Here is a 13734-nt window from a genome sequence, read left to right on the forward strand (position 1 = left end):
AAATACGATCATCGCTATTCCAGTGCGACAAACGCGATCGATAGAACGTTATTCACGTGGAATAACGTCCATCTACTCACGTATAATCAACAATCGGAGCTTGGGAAAATTCGTTTCAACGAAGACTCGCTGATTTTCTTCATCGAAAATGGACAAAGTTGGAGATTTTGATAAAGTGTATGATACGGTGAGTCGCACGATTCATTGAACGTTTTTTTCAATCTTCCTGTTTGCAATTTTTCTATAACCATTAGATTCAGCTAGAGTCAAACATACGATAATCATTTATTATTCACGTTATAGTACCATGCCACGCCAGAATAATTTACTTATAATTCTCAATGAGAATTGATTGTAAACTACTTTCAAATTAAAAAAAATTTTTTCTATAAAAAAGAAAACGTTGCAACGATCGTGCGAGTCATTGTGTATCTTCGTAGAAGATCCTGGACATACAGAGCGGCAAACGATAAGCCGCGAAGCAAACGATGGCACAGCCAATGCGAATTTTGCTACTTGCCGCTGTTTGTACATCCACTGGCCACGGCCAAAAAATTCCGCTCGTGAACATTGCGCGTTTCTACTCGCGGATGAAAATAGGGAAGAAAAGAGAGAAGAAGATAAAAATACTTGGGGACGGGCGAAAAGAGGGAGTCTCCTCGTTCCGCTAAAAAATGTAAAATTAGCCGAACAAGAGCGCGAATAGAATTTGCATGATAATAGGTGTTTTTCAAATTGCGCGTGTAATCCGAGCAACTGGAATTCCTTTGCAAAGAGCGAAGGACCGTTGATCGACTTCCGCCACGACTAGACTTTCTATCGTCTTTCTATCGGCTTATTTTACCGATTTCGCGCGTCCTATTGATCAAACCGAGTCTTGCCATGGTGGAGAACAAGTGGATCGTCGTAATGTCTCCTGTGGCCGCCTGAAATCGATGTAACACCCGCACGGGAGGTGAAATGGAAGCTGCAATCGCAAACTGGATATCGGTTCCGCAGCGAGAGGCACGTGAGTTGCGAAACTGCTAAGGGAATCGAAGAAGTAGCTTGAGAGATAGAGAGATACATAAAAAAAAAAAGGGAAGGATGGAAAGAAATCGATGCGACATGTTCGTTGGCCGTAAGATTTGGTCGTTTGGGAGAGAATAGTAAAAGTCAGCGAGTTCTTGAGCCACGATTCGTTTGCCTTTATAGCTCATTCGGTATATCGTGATCTCGAAACAGTGGCACGCTCGACAGTTTCTTCGATCCGCTAAATTTAAACGTTACGAAAATAACACAGTCGACGACGTGGCTATTTGCTCATAACGGATCTCGTATGTGAATTCTGAAATCCAGCAAGCATGTACTCGGTTATATCAATAAACGAAATGTAAATTGATCCACTCTATCCGTCTTTCGATAATGATCGATTCGATACACTTAGCTTACGATCACGAGCTTACGCGTCATCGTGCAGCTCGCTTGATAGAACGGTGACACGTATTAATCGACGTTTCTACCCGTGGACCGGAGGCCTTGTGCACGCTGTAACAGATTGCAAGCGATTATTCTTACGCCGCGCTGATACCGGAGCCGCGAGATGCGTAAGCGTTCCACGATCCACGCAATCGAATTTACTTTCATTGATATGGACGATGGAAAGTAAAAAGGTTTCCTTTCTAAAATTTCTCAGACAATTTTTTCCTTTGGCAATTAATTTATAATTTTGTTAGAAGACTGATGGGAACATTTCACTTCCTCTTCCAAAGTAGACACGAACGATCCGCAATTTCGCAAACGTTCAACCGTATTTTTTGTATTTTCGCCTTTTATATTTCTAATATTACTTTCTGCAATTTATTAAATTCTGCATGAATGATATTCCGAATTTTCTCGGAAAGAACGTCAAGTTAGTCGCGCAATCCAAGAATATACCAATTTTATCTATAATCGATGAATAGATAAAACAAAGAAAGAAATGAGATGAACAGGGATATTTAATAATGGAATCATCTGCATAAAATTGACGATCTCGATGCTCGAAACCATCTTGCGTGAGTGAAAATTACGATATCGAATTACCAAGAAGTGCTAATTAATATCTGAAAGCATAGCGCCAACTATAAACTGCTTCGTTTCCAATACGTTTGGGAATTGTACGTCGATTATATCATATTCTCCTATAGTTCCTATAGGTCGACATTTTCGTGGTACGCTTTAGATTTCGCGGTTATGGTATTTGCAGAAACAACTTCGTCTTACAGAAATGGATTTCCAGATAAATTCACACCGTTCGAAATATCGACGCACCTTTCAATCTAATCTTCTATTTGCGCAATCCTAAATTTACTTCGATACTACTTCCTACGTTCGACCTATATTTCGAGAATTATCAGTTCGAAAGAGCAAAGACAGTGAATATCTCGTTCGACTTTTAATCGACTTTTTAATTCAGCACGCGATCTTCGAGATGTCGATACCATTTATTTAACACTTTTTATTAGTTTCTGTCGTGCAAACGTATCATCCATTAGCGTGCAAGTATTAAAAAAAGCGTTGACCGACGTTGTTATTGATACCTGTCTTGGTTGTTTGACGACGACGACGAACGGTAATTGACACTTCCGTCTACGAGTTTCAATTACAATTATCCCTATCGTCGGTTCAACTAACCGATCGATCGAATCATTTACGTTTCGTTCGAGCTGCTGCGTTAAGTCTATGATTGTCCTACTTTTATTCGCGGCGATAAAACAAGTACGAGTATTTTGAGTACAATTATTTTGAGTAGACAGATTAAAGCCGAGCGTGGCTCTTCAAATTTAATTCGATGCGATACTACGGTTTGAACTTTCTGAAAGCTGACCATCTTTAACGCTGCAACTACCACAACACTCAAAACGACTGCTTTTACAATTTTATTTTAAAATTCTTACTTCGTCTTACATTTCTTTTTTCGCAAACACCTTTTTCCGTAATCACTTTTGCAGCGATAATCAAAGCAATTATATAATTTTTTTTTGTAGAAACAGCTTCGTCTTAACTGTTGGTAGTTCTAGTGTTAAATTGAATGCGAAGCACCGACAATCAGCACATTGAAATTACCCGAACTGTGATTGGCGACTCGAATAAGGTAGAAATACAAAACGTTACGATTTGTAGTCTTTTTCTTTAAGTTCTTCTACGTTTACGTTGCACCTGCGCTGAACGACAAGATCGGCGATGAGCATGAACCGTAGAAATACATGGAATTGTTTTATAATAGAAGCATATAACGGAATTGCATGTGTTTCTATGGTTCGCTCTCATCGCTGCTCTTATCGTTCATCGCAGCTCCAACGTAAACGTACCCTAACTTCGATAAAAAGTCTGCCACTAGATGAAGCGAGCCGGCCGTTGTAGGAAAAACGGGCAACAGTTCGTTCGCTCAGTCTTTTCGTACCGATGTAATATTTCATGGAACGACACCAACGATGTTGACATTGTTCTATGAAACGCTGTATAATATCTACCTATCCGTATACCTATATTCGACGCTATAAATGCCATTGGTTTTTCGCTTTAGAATTAACCGTTTTAGTGCCAGAGGGGGTAACACTAGAACCACACCAGTCAAATTGGCAGGTTTTACAATTTTATTTTAAAGTTCCTACTATTTTTTCTTTATTTGGAAAAATATCACAATCAATTCTCATTGAGAATTATAAGTAAATTACTCTGGCGTAATACTATAACGTGAATAATAACGATTATCGTATGTTTGATTCTAGCTGAATCTAATGTTTAAATCTAGAGGGTAATGTCTTTTTAGCCTACAGATCTAATCCATCGTGTCAAGTAATTATGTAACTAATGGGTTTTAGTGATAATTAACTCTTATATTATATCTATTACTGAATTTGGATATTTCTTCTTTAACTGTAGGTATTTTAAGGTCGCGATTTATTGTTTCGTTGGTAACATACCAAAATGCATCTATTAAGGATCTTAGAGTTTTTGATTGGAATCGTTGAAGAATTTCTATGTTGGAATTAGTCGCTGTTCTCCATAGTTGGATCCCATAGGTCCAAACAGGTTTAAAATTTCTACTTCATGTTATATTTTTTTCCCACAATGATGTAATGATTTTCACAACGATAACTAAAAGAATAATATAATGAATTTTATTTTGTTTTTTATGTATTAAAACTAAAAATAAATTGTATCAAGGCTACTTATACCAACACCAGTCAAAATGAGTGGTACTTGTCAAAGTGTAAAAAGATTCTGCAATCTGTTTATCGAACCCCAATTAACCAGTTTCCTCGTTTTCTACAACTTCCCACACGTTTTTAAAATTTTTACTGCGTATCATTCTATATGATGATATTAGATATCAGGAAAATTTCGAATTGATACTAACATTATAGATACGAACACTAGAAATACCACACCAGTGAAAATGACTGGTTCTACAATTTTATAAATTTGTCAACCCTCGTTTAGAGATCCCAGATGGATTAATAATGTACTACATAACATGGAATTGCTTCTGTAAGAAAGTAACAAATCAATAAATATAAAATTCTATTATTACATATTTTTTAAAGACCAGTCATTTTCACTGGTTTTGGTAGAAATAGCTTCGCGTTAACTATCGGCAGTTCTAGTGTTAAGAATCCGTGTCGGATTGTGCCATGCAGCGCGATAGCGCTTCGCTCATTCATTTGCGAGAAATGCCGATAGACGCAATCACGCTGCTCTTTTTTCGTTTATGCATGTGGTTTACGATTATTTGAAAAAAAAGGTAATTGCGAGAGGAAACTCTGATATGACTCGCGACGAGCTACATTTGAAACCGAGCGCGTTGCGAGTTGATGATCGTAACCAAACATTGCGACACAGTTCACCAATAGTACGCGAGCAGCGCGATCGCGGTGGGTGGCGCTAAAACGGTTAAGGACGTTGGTATCCATCTTTCGTACAAAGGGATGGAAAAGTCAATCGAGTTACTACAGGAAAGCTCGCCTTTGGGTATTTAACGTTCATCCGTTAACCACCCGAAATGGAGTCAACGTTTCGCGAGCTGCAAGGCGAGTTTCTCTCAGAGAACATTTCACTCTTGCCTTTCTAGTTTCTCGTGTCTGCGTTTACAAACAATCGATTACAAGCAAAGTCCCTACGGCAGGTTTCCCCATTTGAATGGGCACACGCAAAGTTTCCTTTCCTTTTCAAAAATCTTATTCCAAGAAGTTGAAATAGCAGATGGAGTCGTAACGGAAACTAATACGACTAAAGAAGAATCTATTTATTCCAAGTTGTGTAATAAAATAATCTTCCTTCTTCTCTCTAAATATCGATAGGAACACGATTGGGAAATTTGAGAAATTATTTGGATACTGGTAACATAAAAATGGCAACTGGACAAAAAAAAAAAAAAAAAAAAAAGAAGAAGAAGAAATGATAGCAATAATGGAAACTGATAACATGAAAATACGTTCTTGTGTTTGTTCTATATTTTTTGTATACTTTTGTATCGCATTTTTGTTGCCTTCTTACAAATATAACAAACATACAGATATTTACCCTCTTCTTTCTTCAATGCACGTTAATCATTTGCCAATGTTATTCCGTAACCGATTCTTTTCGTTCGTATGGAGTCTCTGCCAGAGTTCGGTGTAAACTGTAAATTGCAAATAACGAGAGCGATCGCGAGGCCATTCGCGAAGACACTCCGATCCAACAAAGTGACAGAATCGCGAGAATTCTCGATCCAGCTTAGCTACGTGACTCTGTTATTCCGCCGATCTTCCGCGTTCCATGTCGCGTTGCGCTGTGGGGGAAATTTCTTTGGGAGAAGTCACCGCATCGAAGGCTCAACGAACAGGTGCAGTACAGAACTGCCAGAAGATCGAAGGCAGAAAGAAGGAGAGAACGCAAGAAGAAAGGTTCGAAAGAACGCTACCGAAAGATTCGATAATGAAAAATTGGTTAAACCAAGCAAGTTGCGCTGTTAATCGAGCTAATTGGACGAGAAAGTCTTAATATCAGGTTAATATCGAACGCTTTTTACAGCGAAAGATCGCTTTGTATCGGTATACGCCACTCTATTTCGAAGTTCGAGCAGACCCGTGAAACGAGTAATCTGTAAAGATTTTACATTACATTACATGAAAACGAATTAAAGTATCATCGAATCTAATAAACGGTTCACCGAAGATACGGTTTTGTCTCGAATTTACGCGATTAAAACGGAAGACAGACCAATTTTAAGGTATTCTCGGTTTCCTGAAATTTTAACTTACTTTTGTTATTGCTGATAATTTTGGATCTTAATCGCCGAAATAAATGTATAGGATCACTTAGGTTATACTTAGAATTGATATCAAAATAGTTTCAGATTTATTTAATACGTGATTTACAAGATATTCGTCGATACATATTTGCATGCGTCTCAGCACTCTGTCTCATCATCTTCTATACCACATTACCAACGGAGCAGTTGCATTCTTCTGTTTTACGAGACGCTGTGCACGCACAAACTTCACACACTCATACTCATATATACGTGTCACTACGCGGCTAATCTAGTGTAGCACATAAAATTACATATATCTCAATAGTTATCAAAGGTAATCTACTGTTATTTATATTGTTGAAAGATTTTTCCTACCGATCGGATCGTTTCACTTTCACATAATGAGAATGGATCTTTAAAAATGTGACGAACATTTCGAATAGATGTGGATGGTCGATAAAAGAAGCGCCGATAGACTCTGAGATAGGCAAGTGTATTTCAGCCGAAGATAATTCGCTTGAAAATTGGTCGAGTGTGCCAGAAAAGTTGTCGGTGTGGAAACGGTGGTGCGACAAACACGGAAACTTACTCGAAGTGAAAAAGATGCCGACGAGTCGAAGTCAGAAACGAGACGCTGCGGCGGAAGCTGGCACGGAGAAAGGAAACGCTGGCTGAAAACACCGGTTTGCCGTCGAGATCAGCGGACGACATGGTCTCGCGCTGTCTGCCGAGAGTCGAGAGAGAACGCCTTTTCGACGAACCGCAATTTCGCTGGTAGGCGCGGAACGTCGGTTGGCCAGGAACGACGTTGTTGACGTCGTAATCCCACAACGAAAGTTTTCCGCGGGGCTAATTGAGTCTAGCGACTCCTATCCCTCCACCCATCCTGGGCACGGCCTCCTTCTCTTCTCTTCTCTTCATCTTTTTCCTCTATCTGTGACTAGAGCTGCAAGTTTCGTGACTCGAGTGTTACCTCCGAACTCGACGATGCATCGTTATTTCTGACGACAATGAGGCAGAGATAAGAGAAGGATCGGATCTTACCGCGACTCGTCCTCCGTGGCTGTCTCCTTTTTCCTCTTCTTCATATTCTTAGTATTCTCTTTCTCTTTTTGCAACGCGGCTCTTCAGCTTGTTTCTTTTGGCAACAGCTACTGCTGCAGGCTGTTGCGACGACTCGATACGGTTTAGAGGCATTTCGCGACGTTTTAAGATTTCCTGGAGACGCTGCTCTATTATTTAGATAAGGAAGATGTTGTTCTGCATGGAAATTATACCTCGGTATGTATAGCGTTATAAGCAGAACTTTATTCTAGCAAAAGAATTCTTCTCCGAGGAATCGACGGTTAAGATTACATTTATCGGTATATTGAATAATAATCAACTTTCAGATAGATTCGAATATTTATTAGATACTGGAAAAATAGCCCGTTATCATGCTGTTTTTTTTAACATTAGAACTACCACACCAGTCAAATTGGCTGCTTTTACAATTTTATTTTAAAATTCCTACTTCATGTTATATTTCTTTCCGCAATGATGTAATGACTTTCGCAACGGTAACTAAAAGAATAATACAATGAATTTTATTTTGTTTTTTATGTATTAAAACTAAAAATAAATTGTATCAAGGCTACTTATACCAACACCAGTCAAAATGTTTGGTACTTGTCAAAGTGTAAAAGGGTCGTGCAATCTGTTTATCGAACCCCAATTAACCAGTTTCCTCGTTTTCTACAACTTCCCACGCGTTTTTAAAATTTTTACTACGTATCATTCTATATGATGATATCAGATATCAAGAAAATTTCGAATTGATCGCTAGATACTAACATTAGAAATACCACACCAGTGAAAATGACTGGTTCTACAATTTTATAAATTTGTCAACCCTCGTTTAGAGATCCCAGATAGATTAATAATGTACTACATAACATGGAATTGCTTCTGTAAGAAAGTAATAAATCAATAAATATAAAGATATTCTATTATTACGTATTTTTTTAAAGACCAGACATTTTGGCTGGTTTTGGTAGAAATGGCTTTGTGTTAACTATCGGTAGTTCTAGTGTTAATATTCTATACAAGTTACTGTCACAGTCTGCAGAGATACAAAGTAGGCTTTGTCTGGAAAATCTTAGCGTTACATGCAGTTGTAACGCTGCCTGGGAAAGTTCAAAGAAACAGTTGAATAGCGAACATGTCCCGCTATAACGTGAGCAAAATTGATATTGCTCACCATTGGCTGACCATTGTTGGCAATTATTATCCCTTTGTGAACATTACCAAATTTGATATACAGCTGCGCTATAAGTTGTTCCTGTTTTATTCATCTCGCTCGTCGTGTCGCTCTTTTTCAAACTAAGTATTCGGTTAGGCATAGAAAAATTTTTTCAAACTCGTACTAAATAATTTTATTAAATAGTTGGAATTTTATTTTATAAAATATTCGGATAATAGTTTTCGGACATAGTTGTGGCCCCGTCCGCGATTCGTCACGCGTCGAAGCTGTCGGTGAAAAAGTTGTCAGGATTTTTACATTAGGTTGTCCGGAAAGTGTCTTTCTTTCGCAAACGTGTTTTTTACAACAGTGCACCTTCATACGATCGTGAAACCAAGTCTGTGACGTGTCACGGTGTTTATCTCAACAGAACAAAATGGATCGTACGTAATTCGACAAAATAATATAAAACAAAAATATTGTGCGTCTACTACTTCCTCATAAAACGAAAGAAACTTTTCGGACAACCTAATATAACACACATACGTAAAACAATACTCTTGATACTTCGTTTTAAAAGGAACAACTTAGCGCAGCGCTGCCCTCTTAGATTTATCTATCATTATTCACAATGCCACTTAGTGGTAAACAATGTCGATTTTGTTTGGATTATATCGCTATTTGACTATTACTTTGGACTTTGCTAGAAAGTAATGGTAACATTTCTCTGACAAAACTGACTTCGTACGGCCTGCGGACTGCGTTCCTAACGTATACGCATGTTACGCGACTTAAAGATTGCTGGATCGAACGAGTCATTGGTTTTCTTATTTTCGATCTATCTTTCAACTTTTTTGTAAAGTTTATCCTATAAACTGTGCTTCTTCGACTGTCTCTCGACATCTATTTCTTTGCTATTTTCTCGTGGAAACGAGCAAGGTACGAAAACGTGGCAGAAGTTTGCAATTTCGATGATAGCTGGTTGTAAGTTTGGTATTATACATGCGAATATTTGGAAAAATATAAGACAATTATATATTATATTATAATTATATATAAAATATATCGATAAAATATACAAATTGTCCTTGTTGATGCTAACAATATTTATTGGAAGATCGTACGAAACTAAAATCAGTTCTGCAAAAATTGGACGAAACGCGATGGAGGCTTTGAAGCGTTAAATCGCGTGCGAATACTTAAATAATTGAAATTTTAATAAAACGGCTATATTTGTGAAAAGAAAGAAAAAAAGGAATAGTTTATATCGCAGGCTGTCAGAAAACCAATAGTTACGAACGCAATTCGCCAGAATCGAATCTTGGGTAACCGAAGTTACGTGTATCGGAGCATTCGTATGCAGTCCCATACTTTTGAGATCCCGACCAGATTCCAATCAAAATATTCGATGCTATCTGACCCGAAATTTTCGGGTATCCGCATAACCCTGGTACGTAAATGGATTCTAGAATCCAACTAAGAAAGCGCAGATATAATAGTTTCCCAAGTGCACTGCAACCGTACAATTTCATTTTTGTCCAAACTTGGTTAGAGTCGACGAGAAGTCAGTCAGTCGCACGATCGAACACTACGAACAATACACGGCATTACGTGATTGCTAAAGTTAAAAGTAGCCGAGCGATTAAAGATGCAGGAAAAATTATCGAAAGGTAAAAATTGAAACGTAAAACGATCAATTTTTATCGCGTCCTGATAAATCTCATTTATTTCCGATCGATCGATAGAAAATTCGTTAATAATCGTTATCGATGTGAAATCTTTCTATAGTCTTTTTTGTTTCCTTCATCCTTTTAAATCGCTCGATATAAAAAACGTAGTGATGTAGACAGCATATTTCGTACTGTTCTCATTACCATTTCATGCTTTTTTATCGATTTTCTTGCAGAGCACATATTAGGTTATTCGAAAAGTTTCTTTCGTTTTACGAGGAAATAATAAACGCACAATGTTTTTTGTTTTCTATTGTTTTGTCGAATTACGTACGATCCATTTTGTTCTGTTGAGATAAACACCGCGACATTTCACAGACTTGGTTTCACGTTTGTATGAAGGTGCACTGTTGTGAAAAACACGTTTGCGAAAGAAAGACACTTTTCGGACAACCTAATATATCGTTATTTTCATTCCAAGCTACATAGTTCTAAATTGTTTTCAAACCAGTGGAATATTCGTTACGAAGTTAGATGGAATATATCGTTCTTTATACAAAATCCTTCCAACTATACGTCTGTGTGGTAGATATCATTTTGCTAAAATTCTATTGTTTTCTGAAAGCTTGCGACCGAGTAATGGGTTCGTTCGATGAATCATTTGAAACGTTTACAGACGTCGTAGAATTCATCGGACTCGGTGTAAAGGGTTGGCCAAGAATTATTTTTCCTTACGGTACAAAAGTAAAATTGTAATAACTACCATGTATCTACCTAATTTTACTAGCAGAGAAACCTTGTTAAATTAATATTTAGAATACTGTGTGTGTCTGGCTTCAATAAACTTTAACGAACAGATTAATTTTATTGTACACGATATGTTATTCGTTATAGATGTTGCAGATTTTAAAACGTTTTTATCTGTTCTCTTTGAACAATTTCATCTGCTCGCAGATGAACGGTCAGATTTCTTTTATATCTAGAGCCACTTGAAAATTAACGTATGATATTAAAAGCTGAGTTACTAATTTGAATTTTCCGTAAAAACTGCATGTTCTGTCGCTCCACGGTCATTAAACGGAAATGTCGGCATTTTCATTTTATCAGACGAGTAACATTTTTTGCAGTTTCACCGTATGGTTGGAAGTTACACGTACCTGTATTTATGCGACTGGTACACGTAATAGTATTATCCGCATGATCCGATAACACGATTGTCCTGCTGGAGCATAGCACGGAGGACCAGCCATTATCGAGCTAATATGTAAATACGTTGGAGATTCGATTTTCTGATCCACTCGCACGTTAAGATATTTCACTTTTTTCGATTCTCTGATTTTTTAATCTCTAACTGTCGGCATTTCGCTAGATGATTTTCTTCTCTTTCGACAAACATTCCCTATTTTTTCAATTGTTCAAATCGGTTAAAATTGGTTTTTTGTTTGTTAAATTCGTGGCTATATACTACAGGACATCAAACAGCGATCGATAGAATAAAGAATACAGTTATTTGCGCGCAAAAATAAATCGAAAGTATGCAATAAAATGTATCGATTTGAAATTTAATTTTCGTGTCGATCGGAATTAATAATTGTTTACAATTCTTGTTAAGTGAAAATAATTTCTGGTAGCGAAGGATGAGTCGAAGTGGATTACATGTTTCAGTTGTAGGTAATAATTTACTTTTTCACAGATCCTTTGTTTTTTAGTGCGTTATTACATTCGCATGAAAATCTCGTTATGTTATGTACTATGCTTCCATTTTCTTGAATTAAATTCCGCGTAACTCAGCTTAATTATTCTCTGTACATTTTTAAACTTACGCCTGTAGAAGTTTCCGATCAGCGAATAACTCGATTAAATCTACATTTAATTTAATTTGATGTATGATATTCATAAAAGTAATATTGTATGATAAATATTTAATATTGAATATGTAATTGTGTGTTGGTTAAAATTCTTGTCATTTCACCGTTCGTTATTTTGCTTATATATCGATTCAGTCGAAATTGTAAAAATTAATTTTGTTGCATATTCTCGATTACTGAACGTAGTTTCCGACTGTAACATTAATTGTCGTATAGCCTGTATTTCTTAGTTTTATTTTATTTTCGTTTAATTTATTATTCTGTTTTAATTTATGCCACGTCGTTCAAAAATCAAAAATCGGAAGTTAAAAATAAAAAATAATAAAAAATCACATCGTTTAATATCTTTCTTCTTATTTATTTTTTCCAGAAGACCATAGTTTAAAAGTAAAACAATTACATTTGTATGTTTCTACCAATGAAGCTCTTGATCTTGATGCATATCGCTCGATCTGCATGTTTCTCGATGGTTTTAGAAATTGTAGAAATAAGATCGGGAAGGAAAATTTGTTAAAATCTCCTTTAGAAAATTTACACAATTTTATTTCTTATGATTATTTCGAAAAAAAATAAGAATATTTGATGGTACAGTGGTAACTAGGTATCTTTTTCCTAACTATACGAAACTGTTCACAATTCCAGTTCTTTTATTCCTTCGTAGCTGTGTATTTATTACATTTAAACATAAGCATTTCTTTGATTAAATCATGCTTTAATAAGTTGCTAACCGATCGATCGTGACACGATTAGCATGAAAGAAAATGAACGTGGCGGCAAGTTGCAGGGAATTTCACCGACAGCCCCGTTCTATTTGCGCGCGCTAATAATTCAAGTACCCTCGAGAGACAAGTTTTATCATCGCGTCGTAAGGGTCCAGCCGGTATAAAGAAACTTGCCTCGTACAAAGGCGGTCGTTTATCGGATGAATTTATTCATGATTCATCCAACTTCTTAATACTCCGCAACCGGCCATCGCGTCTGATAGCAGCAAAAGTTGAAACGAGTTCAAATTCCGTGGTTGACAACAAGCTGCTAAACCATCGATGCTTCTCATCCTTATCGATACTCTGACATTTTATTTCACCAGCACAGTAAGTTAATAAGTAGCGTAAAGTACAGATGAAAAAGGTTTACTTTGAGATTAGATTAGATATCAAAGCAGCGTTCTTTTTTTTTTCTTCTTCTTCTTTCTAGTATAAGGAATATCTTTAACGAAATGGCAAAGGTAATAAAAGAATATTTGTTTCTCTAGTTTGGTTTTCGTATTTCTGCCTAGATAATTTAATAATATAAGAGTGAAATAATATCTCTTTCTATTTTTTAAATGGGTAACATTTAGGTCGCGAGTAAGTACGACGACTCGAAATAAAATGCCATCACAATTTGTAAATAACAGGATTTTCAAGCGGCCATGCATCTTCGAGTTTCACCGACGTACTATACGCGGAATTTTTCCTTCCATTCGAGCAAGATTGATATTACGAAGGAAATCTGCAAAGTAAATATATCAAGGTCTGGTCTAGTATCACGCAATGGCTGCACGCATTGCTTTGATAAGATTACCTGTCGATAGATAGAGAATCGCGTGTTTCTACCGACCGTAGACAGTACATAAATCTGGCGCGGCGGTCGTTGAAATTTATTTCACGAAGCAAAGGTGTCGACTTGCTATAGGCTGGCTCGTTCTCGTGCAAACCAACTAGATGAATCGTGGAG

At 36.9% G+C, this 13734-nt stretch overlaps 1 protein-coding gene across 3 annotated transcripts in view; it reads left to right on the plus strand.

Annotated features, from left to right (window-relative positions):
* Positions 1 to 13734, plus strand: part of LOC139989066 (semaphorin-1A) — a 368578-nt gene that overhangs the window by 147036 nt on the left and 207808 nt on the right. The gene's annotated exons all lie outside the window — the stretch shown is intronic.

Source organism: Bombus fervidus, chromosome 7 (assembly GCF_041682495.2).
Source record: "Bombus fervidus isolate BK054 chromosome 7, iyBomFerv1, whole genome shotgun sequence".
Taxonomy (NCBI): Eukaryota; Metazoa; Arthropoda; class Insecta; order Hymenoptera; family Apidae; genus Bombus; species Bombus fervidus.